This window comes from Enoplosus armatus, chromosome 20 (genome assembly GCF_043641665.1).
Source record: "Enoplosus armatus isolate fEnoArm2 chromosome 20, fEnoArm2.hap1, whole genome shotgun sequence".
NCBI lineage: Eukaryota > Metazoa > Chordata > Actinopteri > Centrarchiformes > Enoplosidae > Enoplosus > Enoplosus armatus.
Genome location: NC_092199.1, coordinates 4,645,882 through 4,662,601, shown reverse-complemented (window position 1 = coordinate 4,662,601; position 16,720 = coordinate 4,645,882).

Below are 16,720 nucleotides of genomic sequence, written 5' to 3'. Positions count from 1 at the left end.
GCTGGCTCCAGCTTCTCAAAAGCTTTTCTCTGTTTGATATAATTGAATAGCCTTGTGTTTTGGACTGTTTTGTTTGTTGTTAACATTATTTGATCTCTTGAGATATTTGTTGATATTAAGTGTAAAGGGTAAAGGTCAACGGCTGGACGTGTTTTAATTGAGTCCACAACTTGAAATGTTTGTTCTCAGTGTTTACGCTGGTTCTCAGGATGCACACACCAACACAGAGCACACAGAGCAAAGGACTGCTTTGTTTTGGAAACATGATTCATTTCTTTTTCTTTCCCAGGAGAATCCCTGCAGCACATACGGTGAGGAGGAGGAGGAGGGAGTGAAAAGAGATCATTCCTGCTGAAGAGGAATTGGGGTAAATGTGGGGAGGAATGTCTTTGAATGGGGAGGTGGGGGGGGGGGGGGGGGCGATACAGTAGGGACAGTGGAAACCAGAAGCCAGACTCTGCATCTGTCCCCCTCTCAGCTGGCGTCCCTATGCCACCAAGGGAACAGCAGACGGGGCCTGGGGAGCACGGGGGTAAGGCCTGCCAAACCCCCCTATACCACACACACACACACACACACACTCTCTCTGTCTCTCGCTCACACACACTGAGTGGCAGCTCCGTCTGGGTCAACAGTGCACCCTTTGACATTCCAGCAGTGAGAGAGATATGGGGGTGTCAGCTCACCTGGTTTTGGCTGTGTGGCATAGCAGAGGACAGTAGGGGAGCGGTGCGGCTGTCCACAATATTTGTTTAGCTGTTCGTGGTATCAGTGATGTCTTAATTTACCCTCCTGTTTGCAGAGCCTGCAAGTCAGGCCGCGGCCAACGCAGCGGCAGTTAGATATGACAACATTTTGGTTCTGGTGTTTTCAATCACTGGCGGTCTTTCCACAAAACGCTCAAAAAAAGGTGGACTCATTTGACAAAAACAAGTCGTGCATTTAAGATAACGCAGGTCTTGAGGTTTGGCTGCAATGAATTGAAATGATCAAGTAAACATTTTTTTTTTATTACTCATTAATTAATTGTTTAGTCAATTATATGTCAGAATATAGTGAAAAAAGCCCCCACCAATAACCAGAGCCAAAGGTGACTTCTGCGAGCTGCATACCAAGATCAAAAATTATTCAAACAACACAGAAAGGCAGCAAATACTCTCATGAGAAGTTGGAGGCAGCTTGAGAATGACAACTAATGTCTTAAGTTGTAGAACGGTTGTGGACAGAAACTAAAGAGAAAACACTTGAGAAATGATGGAAAGCCTCTTGTTGGGCATGACGTAAAGCAGCTGACTCATGCAGCCTGCACAAGAGGAAAGTAGATAGAAATAGAAATAAGTATTTTTTGTTGTTGTGATATTTTGAGCGGACAACAATATTTTGGAGAGGGATCTGAAAACACTTATGCGGACAGAAGTCAGCAACATGTCAACAGCATTTGCAATCTGCGTTAGTGTGGCCATGACTTCCAGCTCTTCTAACTACATTCGACACACGTGTTATATCACTGGATTGCATTCTGACATACAGACTCTTAACCCCTTCACAGTACTTTCCCACTATTAACTTCTTAATACTTAGAGCTAGAGTTGAGATAACTGGGTGGTTGTCATGGCACCGCACTGTGATCTTCTCCTCCACAGCACAGGTTTTTGTATTAGACACATCTCCCTGCCAGCCCCCTCCCCCAATTTATAGGCACAAGCACTCCCAAGTTCCTCGTCTTGTCACAGTGAGCTTATAGTCTGAGAGCTGAGCAGACACAGACCAGCATTGACATCTTCCAGAAGCCAGAGTGTATACTGCTCCCTTCAGTTGCCCCCTACAAAGGTGCAAGCCAGCTTTAAAGCCAACCTTCCTGACTTTATTTGCTTTTGCATGTATTGATCTATTTATTTATTTACTTCTAGCTTGATTCCTCTCCTCTCATCTGCTCCTCGTCCGAGCACCCAGGGATCTCTCTCCCGGTTTAATAATTCATGAATGTTCGGGCTGCTGCCGTAATCCTGACTGACACTAAAAGTCTGTCTAGATTTAGCGTCATGAAATTTTCATCCGTAAATGTACAGTCGAGCTCCGTCTTTCGCCTCCCTCTGCTCTCTTTTAAGGGGCACTCTTGCTTTTACTGAGAATCTCCCTCCCAGCAAGTTTGCATGGCTAGCCTCATTCTCTCACTCACATGCACACTTGTATGAGCATAAACATATACAGGCATGCACACGGCGACAGGTAACACACTGACACACGCATAACCAGAGAGCCAGACGGCACACGCATTCCACTTTGCTCCATCTTGATGGGGCTGTTTACTGTGTTGCATCTGGACTCATTTGTTCGTCTCTGCAGCAGCTGAGGAGAGATGCGGACCCCATGAGTACAAAGTGACTTACAGAGCCGTGAGTGGATATCTCAGTGTGGACGCTCCCACAGGAAATCAACGTCCTAACTGAGTGGCGGTGTCACATTTTAGCCAGTGAGCAACACTGAAACACAACCCTTTCATGCTTGACTCATGAATTAGCAGTTCTGTCCTGTCGCCTCCCCCCACTGTCAAACCACGGATGTATTAAAGGACATTTCAAAGGACAGTTTTTACTATCTGCAATGGGAACAACCATAATAGCAAGCTAGTTCCTAATATTTGCACAGTATTGGTGGATGTGGTGCCTGGTTCAACTTGCAGAAATGACTTATACTTAACTTGAAGATAGTGGCAGAATTTGCAAAGCGCAGATTATATTCAGCCTACACTGACAGTGACAGCAGAACTCGGACATCGTGGATGTATGGTATGCATCTCCCATAACATGTAATGCAGGGTTTTAAAATGATTCATTCTCCTTTAACAAGGATGTCAGTAAGTCTTTGTAGTTTGATGTTGTTTCATTTGACCCCAAACACAAACAAAGACCTCAATCTACTTGAAAGTGCTCACATTAATCCTGTAAATACATACATCATTCTTACATGTTGAAGCAATAGCAGCTATGGAATACAACTGGCCATTTTATTGGTTGTAATTTTTAACTTTCACTTCCCATCAAGGGGTTTAGATAACTAGGGTACACTGGACTTGTCTGAGGTTTGCTTTAAAGCTAATTCCTTACAGACAAGTAGCTGAAAGAAGTATCATAACAAACAGGCACAATGGCAAGAACTAAAAGAGAATAGGGTTCACATTGAAGAATTTCTTTCCATGAGGTGGCAGCTTAGATATACTGACAATCTATATGTGTGTGTGTGTGTGTGTGTGTGTGTGTGTGAATGTATCTCCAGTCTTCAGTCTTATTCATGATGTGTGCTGAGCTCACCAAATTCTGTGCAAACCGTAAGCACTTTAACAATGTGCAGAGAACTCGAGTCATGCTCTTCGCTGTTGAATGTTTCACTTGAACAAATAATTTGAGTTATATAACTGTGAAACTTTAATAAAAGCCTGTGCAATCAAAGAAACTGAACAACGCTTGTGGGCATTATGGGATGCCATTATAGAAATCACAATGTGAGCAATGTGCTTTGTTATTTTATTGTGCTGTTAGCGTTCGGCATGTATCCAATTCTTGTAGAGCTATGCGCACTCCTACACACCCTTACTCCATAGCAAAGATCAAAACAGAGAAAGACATCTAAGAAGAAAGTCTTCAAGGAGACCGCTTGTTGAACAATCCTGTCCATTCCTGGAGTGAGGGAAGATCCTTCATCGAGTACATCGTCACATACATAGTGCCTCAAACCAGCCATTTGTACGAGGGATAAGATTATAACTCCACAACGTGGTTGTTATAATTTACGACAGAGAGTACATTGTTCGCCCAGAGCTGTTTTTATATTTCGCCGTAGAAACAACTCTTCCCTTCTTTTCCATTAAAAATGCACTTGATGGTTTTAGTGAGTAATCAGTTGATAAGACGCCTGGAGCTAAGCCCCTCGTGGTATCAGTTAATTCTCTCTAGAAGAAAGAAAGAACTGGAGCCGGGGGAGAAGTTGATAAACTTTCAATGCTCATCGACTGGCATTCATTGCCGGTTAAGTGCCAACCATTGCCACAGTATTAATAGCCCTCTTATCAGGGAACGAGAAAGGCGCTTTAATTGGCTGCCGGGTAATTTCTCTCCGTAAAACTTGCGAGTATCAAAAAACGGACCGGCAGGGAAGATGGACAGATAACCCTCCAAAGACAGTAATGTTTCTAATTACCACCCACCTCTGCCTCCATCACATCCATTTTCCTCTACATCTACTACCCCCCCAACCCCCACCCCCACCCACATTCACATATGCTTCAAGAGGGATAAGTCAACCTGAAGAGAGAGGTAACCACAGTGTGGAAAAGCACCACTCACACTAATGGGCAGAATATGGTAGCAAGGAGGGGAAAGGGTTTGCAGACTCTCCTCCAGACTTTTTTTTGCACTTTCTTTAATGTCCTCCTTTTTTTCTCTTGGCTTAAAATCAGGAGGCACCTCTAACGCGTCTTCTCACCACTTGCACCCTTGTAAACTCTGTGCACTCTCTAGCAGCTGTTAAATATGCATGGCAACATATCTCTGCTCATTGGTGATTTTTTTTTTGCAAGGGACACATTTTATGCAGGTTACAATACCACCCTCTGACACCTATAAAAGCAAAAAAAAAAAAAAGACCACCCACACTTTTTCTATCTCTCCTTCACCTTTTAAGCCCTGCTGGAGGACAATCGCATGGAAGCTGTTATATCAGCAGCCTTGCTTTTATTGCTGCTTATTAAAAAGGACATGGACTTCAGCAGCATTGAGGTTAGTACGCTCCCCTTGCTGTCCTTGCTAAGCTGGCTACTGGCCTATCACAGTTTTTATATCTTGTATACAGATACTATTTTATGCCCGTTTTTATTCTTTATTTACATGATTCCATCTAGTATAAATGTTGTGCTATTTCTGTGATCTTAAAACAGCATATTAAAATTTCAACATGCTGCTAAAAATGTGAGTAGAGCTGCTGCATTTACACCATGTGACTGGCTTTCCACTGGGAAAAATGAATGTTCCTCTTTGCTGGTTTAGAAACACCAGTTACCACTGCACCGCACTGGGAAGGCATTGAAAGATTTGGTGGAAAATCGGCCGAAATCTTTTCCAAGCAGATTATTGGGCATTCTTATTGTAAGTCCATTTGGCAATTATCATTTTCATTACAAGAAATAAAACTGTGTGTGTGTATTTGGGGTCATAAAAATAGGCTGCCGACAGCAAAGCACATTAGCTTGAGGATTCACACACGACTGATGGCTGATGTGACTGTAAATCAAGGGTGATGAGGCTGGTGTATTATATTTTTTTTCTTTTTGTTACCAAATCCCATGAGAAGAAAAAAACAACAACAATGTGTTGTGTCCATCTCTCAGTACTTCAAACTTCCCTTCCCTGTCTGTGGCATTCAGCCCCAAGTCCATTTATGCCTACTGGGGGTGTAAATATTTAAAATCTTTAACAGAAAATACTTTTGCAGGATAACATCTTTGTTGGTTTTGGTGTTTCCATGGGATTTGTTGACAGCTACACGCACGTTGGCTAACCTTCCTACACTTCTGAAATCTTCACCATTCCCCTACCAGTTTAATCTCTCAGTACATGCTAACTGACGTTTGTGAACGTTACACCGTACCAGTATGTCTGTTTCCTTTGGCCAAGAAGCTGCACTACATTTTCCATTTTCTGTTCATTTTACATATCCTCAGCTGTCACACTCATATGCACAATGACATGATTCGATTCTCTGTGATGCTGATACCATCAAAAGCATTATAATCAAATGCACAATCCCCATTTGATTTGATTTGAAGGGTGAAGAAACCACTGCCCTGAAGACAAAAAAACTGAACGTTTGAACCAGGCTTCAAAACTGGAGTGAATAAATTTAGTCTGGTGAACTATCCGTGACTCTCATCGTTTGATCAGAATGGTAACTAATGATATAGAGGAAGGAAGCATGGCCTTTTATCTGTGCAGTTCACACATAGCCTACTAGCGTCAGCTCTGAAACACTGCCTCCAGTGTCTATGCAATTATAATATCGGAGGGGAGCAGTAGAAAGATGGGGGATGGGGAAAAAAAAGAGGAAATAAAATCTACCATGTAATGAAGTGATCGCATGTTTCAAATGACTTGTTGATGGCAAGTAACATATGTGTCTACTGGAGCAAAAGAAATGCATTAGTATTCAATATCATGGGTAGAATGAGCAGCCACACGGTGGGCAAGACGCTAAATACAGGTATGACTCGTGTGGATGACAGGTCGCTCAATGACTTGAGCTAATGTGTTCATTTTAGTCCTGTGTTCATGGTGCATTGATGGCATGCAGCCAAATATTAGTGTGTGTGAGACTACGTGTGTTGTTTGCGGAAACAATGACACACACACACACACACACACACACACACTTAGGGTCTCTGGCCCCCATTTGTGGAAGATGGTGCTCAGTGGGCAATCTCAGCAGACAGATGTCAGCGCCTTATTAAAGAAGATGCCCACCAGCCCCTGGGGCGGGGAGAAGGCTATGAATACATTTACTACGCTAATGTACTGACCTTAAAACTGTAAGTGATGTTCAAACGCTGCAGTGATGCAGGCAATTGATGTAACAGTCATTAAGGAGAGGGGAAAATATATGCAGGAAAAACTGCCTCAGCCTGCGATACGTCTCCATTCTTCTCTCACTGACCACCTCACCACACATGCATCCGCACTGCCACCATGTCTACTTTGTCCATGCGACTCCAGAGGAAAACCCCAAATGGGGCCCGTTTCCATGCCAGGACTGGGAAGACACGGTGGCAAAGAAGTTTCCACCACCTCCATCACCAGCAAACCACCTCAAACAGCCCCTCAGCCATGTAAGAAGGCCGGGCCGCTCTCATCAGGGCCTGATTAGGGCTGTACGTGGGCCATCGGTCATGGACCAGCAGGAGGAAGTGGCGGGGGAATGGTTTCCAGACTAAAGAGTGGTACCGATTGACTGTGCAGCACAGGAAGCGTTACCATTGAAGTCTGAATGTGACATCACCTAAACAAGGATGAAATGTAGCTCTGTTCTCCCCGAGGCAGTGGTTTACGGTGATGCCAGCATGGCCACATGTGGAAACGCTGCTGTGCACACATGCACATGTGCCCATGCGTACACACTCGCACACGTAGACATGCCAACATTTTCTTCTTTTTTTTTTTCCTTGTTTCTTTGATGCACAGACACACGTAATACGCAACCACAGTCAGCTTTGACAAAGGAGAGAAATACCTTCCAGAAAAAAATTTATCAGAGCTTGAAAGAGTCCAAGACATTCATCTGTCTAATTCTTCTCCCGAATGATTTTTATTTTCTTTGATATTAGATAAACTCATAATTCCTGATGGCAGAATGATAACCATTAGATATAAACACCACTGAAGCTGAAATAATGTGCTGAAATACAGAATCTTTTTAGATTTTCTTCGCTCTGATCACTAACAAATTGACACCCCACTTCCCTAACTCTCTCTTTGCCTCCCACACACACACTTCTCTCCCATACATTATCATCCCAACAGCTGGGCAAGGACCCCTTCTGACAAACTTTGAGATATTGCCTCATCTGTTAGTGAATGCTTTAAGCATTATAAAGACCCATTTTTCCAGCACAAACACCCAGGCTGTCTCATGCGGGGGCCTAATGCTAATAATCACGCATTAGGTGGGACGATGATACTCACTCATAGACTCAGGCCAGGCTAGTCTGGCAATGGAGAGGAGGTTTTTTTTCCTACTTTTCCTCCTCATCAGATAGGAAATTGAAGCCATCCGTCTGTGGAGATGGGGGGCTTCCAGCAGGGACAGACCAATTGTCCCTGATGATAACGTGGGTTGCCGAATCCTACCGCCATGTGCATTATTGATGGCCATCAGTCGGCGTGTGTCTGACCACATTTAAGTGTCTCAGCAGGGGGGTGGTGCAGTAATCAAAATACACACACACACACACACACACACACACACACACACACACACACACACACACACACACACACACACACACACACACACACACACACACACACACACACACACACACACACACACACAGCACTGTCTCCAGCTCGCTCACACCGTCTCACGTAGTCCATCATCAAGTGTGCATCGGCACATTGAAACTGGCATTCACAAGTGATGTGTTCATGCAAACAAATACACAAGGATACAGGGATGAGCTGTACACAGGGACCTGCTCACTGACACATTATGCTGCACATGGGTTTGCAGAGTTTCGTTTTTTAATGTTAAGCTCATTTTCCTTTCCTTTGTCCATGTTTCCATTAAAATGTAGAACAAATTTTAAGAACATTTCTGAAATTTCTTATCCCTCTTGAAAAGTAAAATGTGAATCAGTGCGTGTTCCCTCAGCAACCTTAAAGCAGATATATTCAAGAGGATGTGACAAGATTATGTAATTAATAGGACTCTGATGCATCGCTTCCCACCTGAGAAGGCATTTGTGTTTTCTTTTAATTGACGAATCGGTGTCCTCTAATCCACATGTACCCTGCAGTGTTTTTTATCAGCAGTTATGGTGACTCAGAGGGTGGGGAGACGTGCAACAAGGACCCCCATCTGGACACCCCAGCTCTTTTTATTCTTTATTTTTTGTGTGACAGTTTGACATGAAGCAGACACAGTTACCACAACGTTAAGATGCATCTGAAAACTCTGTGTCCATCAGCCATCCAACTACAGCACAGATACAGTTATAAATCATAATTTTGATGTTTATTGTATTTAACAAGTAACAACACTTTTGGTTATTTATTTATTTGGTTCCCACCTACTGACACAGACACATTGTATAACCACACTGCATAGATGCAGAGAGCTGCATCATCTGCTGTGTGTGGCATACATCGTGTGTGCAGCACATAAAGCCACACAGTACAACAACATTACTTATGGACACAAACAAGGTAGCAGCTATAAAATGCTTTAAAAGGCAAATAAATCACACGTCGGTAAAGCCATGCTTTCTTCTTGAGCAGGAGTTGAAATGGACTGCACACTGAAGCTAAACATAAACAGCGAACAGTAAAATCACCAGCAGTGCTGAATACTCGTACTGAGGCAGCTCTTGCACCAGTCAAAACATCTGTCTAACATACAGTCGTTTGATTCATTCCTTTAATCAGTGGAGCCCACCTGCCTTCTTCTCCACCTTCACATTTCCTCATTTTAAACAACAGCCCCCCTCTAGGCCACCATGAGACAGACAGGTGTGTGAGCCAGCTTGCTGCTTCCTGCGTCTGCTGGTAATAGAGACACATCCATAGAGTCAGCAGGGGCTTCGTGTGACCAGAAGGGAGGGGTTTACACTTGTGTAACACACACTATTCCTGTCATATACCCTTCCATAAGATGGCACAGACATCGAGCAAACATGAATCTGCATTCTTAAATAAGAGGATCCGACAGGCTGGTGTAACACGTGAAGCGGGTGTCTGCTCTCCTGGGCTTCAAACACGCAGATACAAAATCAATCTCTTAAACTTCAATCATTGTATTTATAATTAATGAGACATTTTATGTATTTCATATAACATGATCCCGGAGTTTCCTGTGAGCAGGTATCCAAAGTCACCCCGTCTTTCTATATGAAAGGGCCGGGGCAGAAGAGGGGACAAGCCAAAACCTGATCTTGGCTTGGATAAAGACGACGGAGGTGAGGTATAATTGACTGATCTGAGGAAAGCAAACCCGGTAGGGCAGCTGTATAGGGCCCCACTGCAACACCATCTTTGTTTAACCGGTCATTACCCCCGTGTAAACCAGCACGGGCTTCTCCTCAGGTGCATCAGCTAATCTCCTTTTATACCTGCGGTGATAAGATAGACTCCCTCTTGATCCCTGTGTTTCCTCTCGCCGCAACCTCTCTGGGGCTGAGCCTGTCGCAACATGTCTGACATCTGTCAGACAGAGGAAACAGTGGAAGGGGAGGAGGGGGAAGCATGATCCAATGAGGCCCCAGATGTAGGATAGGGGCTATATTTGGCATGTAGCGGACCTTACATCCACCTGAAACCAATTTAGTCAACTCTTTCATTTCAGAAAATGTTAATTCATTGCAGAATTAGAAGTCTTTATGATCTAAATTCGGATTTAAGTTCAGTATCCAGCAAAAGCACACTAATTCCTCTGAAAACTGACTTACAGTATTTCTTTCATTGATTCAGCAGGTCACTTTTTGATCTCTTCTGCTGTTCAGGAGACTGTGGGGAATTCCACTGAGACAACCCTGCCTTTAGATGTGTGCAGTCTCTTCTTTATCTTCCAATTTCACTCTGACACATGTATATATGCAAGTCTAAATTTACTGTATGCTATTTATATTTTTTGTTATGTCAATGTCACGTGTTCTTGTGCCAATGTCCCTGACCCAATTTAACTATCTACTGTAAAAGGATGACGTTGATTCAGTTTGTTCTTTGTGCATCATTGCAGTCAGTTATGACCAGGAAGCCCACAATGTAGCAGACACAATACAGGATTATATCACCAATTTAAAATGCAACAACACCAGAAGAGGTCCACCACAGCCCAGCAGCAGGTCCAGGTCCAGCATCCGGAGTTTTCATTTTGAGATTTCTGCCATTACAGCAACATGTCTTTCCACAAACAGTGTCTGTGTTACGCTGGATAATCCACAGAACACGCAGTCAACAGTTTTATAGGGACTCTACTTTTGGGAGAGTAGCTCTGGTGAAAATTGCTCATTGTAAGGTCTATGGATTAGCTAGAGAAACCAGACCTCTCCGGCTCTTGAACCCGATCCAAAAGGGATCTGCAGATAATTACACCTGATCCATAGTGTGCTTGACCAGAACATAACAGAGAGGGAACACCGACAGTGGCTTACGCTCCCCAATCTCGCCTCAAAAAACGAATTTATATGACATCACACCATGTGATCAGAGCTGATATCAAGATCCACTTGTGTATTAGACATATTGACACACAGACCCGAGACCTGCAGCAAAATAACAGGACCCTTCCCAGCCCAACTGGAGTCCTGGATTGGGTCATACTGATACTAGACAGAAGGGGACCAGGGGACCCATGAAGACGTCAAACTGGAACATTGTTTCTGGAAAGTCAGATATAATTCAGCTTGGAGACAAAAACAATAAATATCTGAATACCATGCAAGTGAGTTTTTCATAGTAAGGGAGTTTTTTTATAATTTGGGAGAACCTGAGGATACAAGGGGGTACAGCAAAGGCCAAAGTGCAAGATTGCGTGTGAAGCCATCTGCCAAGCCACCATTTCCTTTTTTAAAGAGCTGCTCCATGTTGAGCTCTCAAAGGAGAGAGGGTAGACAGCTAAATTTTTAATGCCCCCCCCCCCCCCCCCCCCCCCCCCCCGCAGCCCCTCTGCCATGTTTCCAGCCATTGTGACAAGCCTGTTTGGATATTGTGCAATTGCTTTGCAGCAGCTTGAAGCTAATATGATCAAACACACCACATAGCAACTGGAGATAGTGTCAAGGGATCGGAGGGGTGGGGGAGAAGGGGGCTTGGATCAGGGAGGGAGGGGTCGGTGAGTGGGAAGAGTCAATAGGGGGTTCGCGTGTCTAGTGCTGCCAGGTGTCTGTTCGCATCCCAAAGCCCAAAGCAGCAGCCGCCTGCACCCATAACAGCCCGGGAGGCACCCTCGATGACAATAAGACATCATCTGCAAACGCTACAATTACCCCCTGTCATTCTGCAGAGCTTCTCTCTTAATTACACAAACCATTTCCTTCAAGATGGCTCGCTTGGCTGCCAGCCCGGAAATCTATCATTCCTGTATCTTGCGTCTGACGGATCCATGAACAGGTTAATCAGGTTAGTCAGGAGTTAATACAGGTGGCTTGGATTCAGGGGACAAGCTGGGTGCTGGCCAAGAGAACATGCTCCACTTCAACCTGCCAAGCTGGGCTCTTTTTCCACTCTTTTTTTTTTTTTTTTTCGTCATTCACACCACATCCTGTTTGTCTTCCTCTCCGGTGTGTCTTTCAGTGCTCCAGCTGAGCAATTATCCAGCTCCAGACTTGTAAATATCAACGATAATTTCTGATGAGAAGCAAGTCGCTACGTGCATGTGGACTGGGAGAGGGGTTGGGCTTGAAAACCACATACTGCTTTCCTTCAATGGGTACTGATAGCTCTGTTTGCACTGTATCTTATTGTGCTGTAATATGGACTACTGTTTACTTTGTGCAATGCATTTTCCATTGAGGTTAAGTGGCTCTGTGGAGAAGCAGTTCCATTAGCATACACCTCCCCCCCACAGTGGTATTAGCCGATATTTCCAACTGGCAGTGTCTCAGCCACATCTGTGTCCTTGTTTGGTCATCGTTATTGTCTGTTGTGGCAGACTTGAGTCTCCTCTCCCCGTGGAAACACAGTTGGCATGTTGGCATACATACAATGTTAATCTCAATGTACCCACTGCATGCTTTTAGCCTTACATGAAATTAACCGCAGTAAAACTAATGTAATTGTGAATACAGTTTGGTTTTATGGAAATATTATGAACTAATTCTCGTTTGGAAATACCTGATACCCTTTTTTACTGTATGTGAATGTTTTTATTCCCTTAGGATGTCGCCTGTGACTGACAGGAGGGAAATGGTTTACCCACCTTTTTATTTGCCACTACATCACAGCATGCATACTGTGGGGATTTCTGCTGTGTTCCACTCATTACAGCCTACCTCTTCCTTGGGGGTTGGAAAGCATGAACAAGACTATACGTTGAGTTCAGCCACTACAAATTGCAATGAGACGCATTAAAAAAAAATCTTTAATCCCACCACCCTCCTGTAAAGTGAATTTGCACTCAAAGATACAGTATACTGTCAACTTATTAACGCTTCCTTATTTGAATAAGGCCTATTTTGAGTATTGCAGCAGGGATCTTTTGGTGGTTTTGTTTACGCAAACCTAAAAGGGGGGCCACACAAACAACCAGCAGGATGTGTCAGTCAGATATAGAACATCTATACCCCTGAGAACACAAAGAGAAAACAATGATTCAGAGCTAATTTTAACTTGAGAAATCTAGATCAGTCCAAGTAGTCAACACTTAACTTGACTGAGTGACAATACTGTAAAATATCTTAAATATGGCTGCACAGTTGCAGAAAATATTATAATGACAATAATCTGATAGTATTCTCCTCCAATAAAAGTCTCTTATTTTGTTGGAAAAACTTACTCTGATCAATTACTAACTTTGCTTCACTGGTTTAGTTGCAGCTGCAAGAACATTCTATTAAAAATGAGCAAATTATAAGTCTTTTCAAACCACTGAATAAGACATTTTGTTGCAACACAATTGCAGCAAAAAATGAAAGACAGCATTCTTCTCCATAAGCTACAACAAAAATCAGTGTAAAACCATATAAAACTGTGGCATAACTGATAAGAAAACATCCACCGCACCAGTTTGTGATCTGTACCTCGGTGTGATATTTATCTGTTGGGATACATACCAGCATATGAATTGCCAAAATCCCCATGACCAAGAAAACTTCACCCACAATTTGCTGCGGATGTCAACATCCTTGTCCGCGGACAGGTTTGTAAATACTTCACCTCCGATATTGTGAATGAAAGCCCTGTTAATACACAGAGGTGTTTCAGAGGCTTGTAAATAAACAGCCCTGGAGGTGTATCTCATTATGAGCCACAAGGAAACATTGGCTGCTTTTATAAGGAGCGAGGTTGTGGGTGAGGGGAGGGGGAATTTCCGATAAGCAGGCAGACCCACCGCTACCAGCAACCAAACCTCCCACACAGCTATGGGTCACCTGAAACCACACAGACCCCCCACCTCCATAACCACAGTGCCAGGCTGAGCAGGAAACAGAAAAACTAAAACTTAGCCTGGACATTTTTTGCAACCATTCCAGAGAGAAGCTCGCTCAATCACACCACATGCACTGAAGAGGAGGTTCGCTACAAATCTTGTTTTAGTTTTGGCATGGTTAGAGGTTAAGATGTATGAAGGATAATAAAGCCATCTCTGTCATGTTTAGTTGAATACAAAATTTACTATCTAGCAGGTCTAATCAGAAGTTAATATTACAGGGAAATAACTGGCTATATGCAAGACACCAGTCATCTTTAAATCCCTGATCACTGGTTTGCAGGGAGGCAAAAGGAAACCCCAAACAGCAACAACAACCAAGGGAGGAAATGCGTCACAGAACCAGCTCAGCCCATAATACTTAAAGATGATTATTGATATTTTATCAAAACTTAAATAAAACAGCATGAAAGTGCCATAGCATGCCAAATAGCAACCAAAAAATAAGTTTATCCACTAAAGGAAACTAGTTCACAGCTAATACCAATTATGCTGCACATAGTTGGACAGCAAGAGTAGAAGTTATCAGCCAACAGCCAACTAACTGTTAACCTACAAACAGCAACTAAACAGAGACAAGACACCAACTCAAAACATGCACATTAACACAAGCACTTAGCACTTAGTTTACCTTGGTTTAGTGAAGCAGAGGTCCCTGGCATTGGGAGGAGTGTCCTGGTACCAAGCTGCTACATCATGGACAGAAAAACAATGACTTCCGGGTTAAAGTGCACCTGTGTGGCCTGCAGCTGATGTGAATGAAGGTGGCGGGATATCTCTGAATCCAAGCAGCAGCAGCAGCAGGGTGTCAAAAACATGAGTATTTGCTCCACAAAGTTGTCTTGAAGTGACATTATCAGACTGCTGGCGGCTAACTCACTAATGAAATGCTACATCAGCTAGCTACAAGCTGCCATGCAGCATCAAAATGAAGTGGGCGGAGCCTTAAAGGTGTGTCATGTATGGCTGTAGCAGCTAAGTGTCAGGCCTCAATTAAAGGGTCAGTTCATATTTTATATTTTCTCATTTACTTCTACTGGCGTCCAGCCATGTGGATAGTTTCGGTCTCATTTACAAATGGTTTCAGGATATCTGTGTCTGACATTTCTTCCTCCACCAGATACAGTGGAATGGGATTTCATTTGTGGTGCTCACACCATTGAATGGGAAATAGGGACTATTTGTTCAGCGGAAAACAGTTGTGAAAACTGATTCTCTGGTTGCTGTTGAATTTCACTTTACCATAAATTAAATTTTTCAAAGCTTTGTGCACCACAAATGATATTCCAATTGTTAGGGTGGAGAAAAATATATAGACGATACATATATATATCCACGAGGAGCATGAGTGCAGGCAGGCAAAACACTATATACATATATATATATGGACTTCTCCACGGTGCCAAAACTGACTTTAAGGTTTTTCTCCTAACCCAACAGAAGTACTGGTTCTGCTAGCACACTTAATGTCAGTTTGTTTCATGAAACCTAACCATATTCACGCCCTTTAAAGGCAGTATTCTTAAAAAAAAAAAAATCTTTAATTTGAGTGTGTAATAAAAACAAAACAAAAGGAACGCGAATCAAGGAAATAAAAGTCAGGCACAAGAGGTTTTGGTAAAATATATACTTTTTTATTTATTTCTTCATACAAAGAAATATTATGAATGTTCAGTATTTAATCATCTAGAAACATCTGTTCCATTTTGCTTTTGCATTGTGTAAAATTAATTCCTTTGATGTACATACCACAAAATACTTGATTTACATGTCTTTTTCATTTTTGTACATACAGATTTTGCTAGTCTAAATACATATTATATGTGGGTAAGACAAACATTTCTAACATTTTTAGATCTCAAAACAGGTTGAATAAAACTCAACCATAACCGACGCAGCAACATGGGGTAAACCCATGAGTGCCAGTTTTTTAGTTTTTTCAGATATTCCCTTAGTTACATTAACTTGACCAGAATTCAAATGCAGGACTCCATCAATTACAGGGGAAATGTCAGACTTTCCTTCCAGAGTGTGACAGCTTGCCAAGAGAGGTCATCATAAATGCTTTTTTTATTATCAAACATTGCACTAAGGAGAGAAGGGGGGATGAAGGCTTCCTCCACATGAATTCTCACTAGAGTATCATTGCTCAGGTAGAGGGAAAGTAAAGAATAACACAGTGTAACAAGCCTTCATCTCCCCTGCTACCAACCATTGGTTTGAGGCTGAACCAGGCAGCTGGTTTCAGGTGGAAAATAAAAGAAAGAGCTGAATTAGGGTCATTATCTGTTTTAATGACAGGAGCAGGCTAACTGTGTTGGCTTGGATAGTTAAAGAGGCACAACATTTTCTTACCTTCAAAAAGGAGGGGGACAGTCAAATTGAACTTTTAACTGAAACCGAGTGACAATCTGACCTTTAAAATTGATTTGAGGGACTTTTTGTATGAGGGTAGGTTGTGTACATTCAGTCTGGGCCCTGCTTAAACACACGAGGCACTCCTCTGGACGCTGATAATCCCTTCCCATTATCCCTGCATTTTCATAATGTCCACCACATTGAGCATGCATAGCATAGCGTAGCACAGCATAACGTCGCATAGCACGGCCACCTCCCTGTGCCCTTATAATAGTGCACCACCCGCTGCAAAGAGATGGGGCAGCACATCAAAGATCGCGTTTTCTCCCTCTTGCATATCAAGAATTCAAGTAGAAAGACAAAAACAAAGAAGCAATGCAGGGGAAAAGCAGAGATAGCGGCTCAGGCTGTGTGAAACATGATATCAACCCAAAGGGTTTTTTTTTTTTTTTGG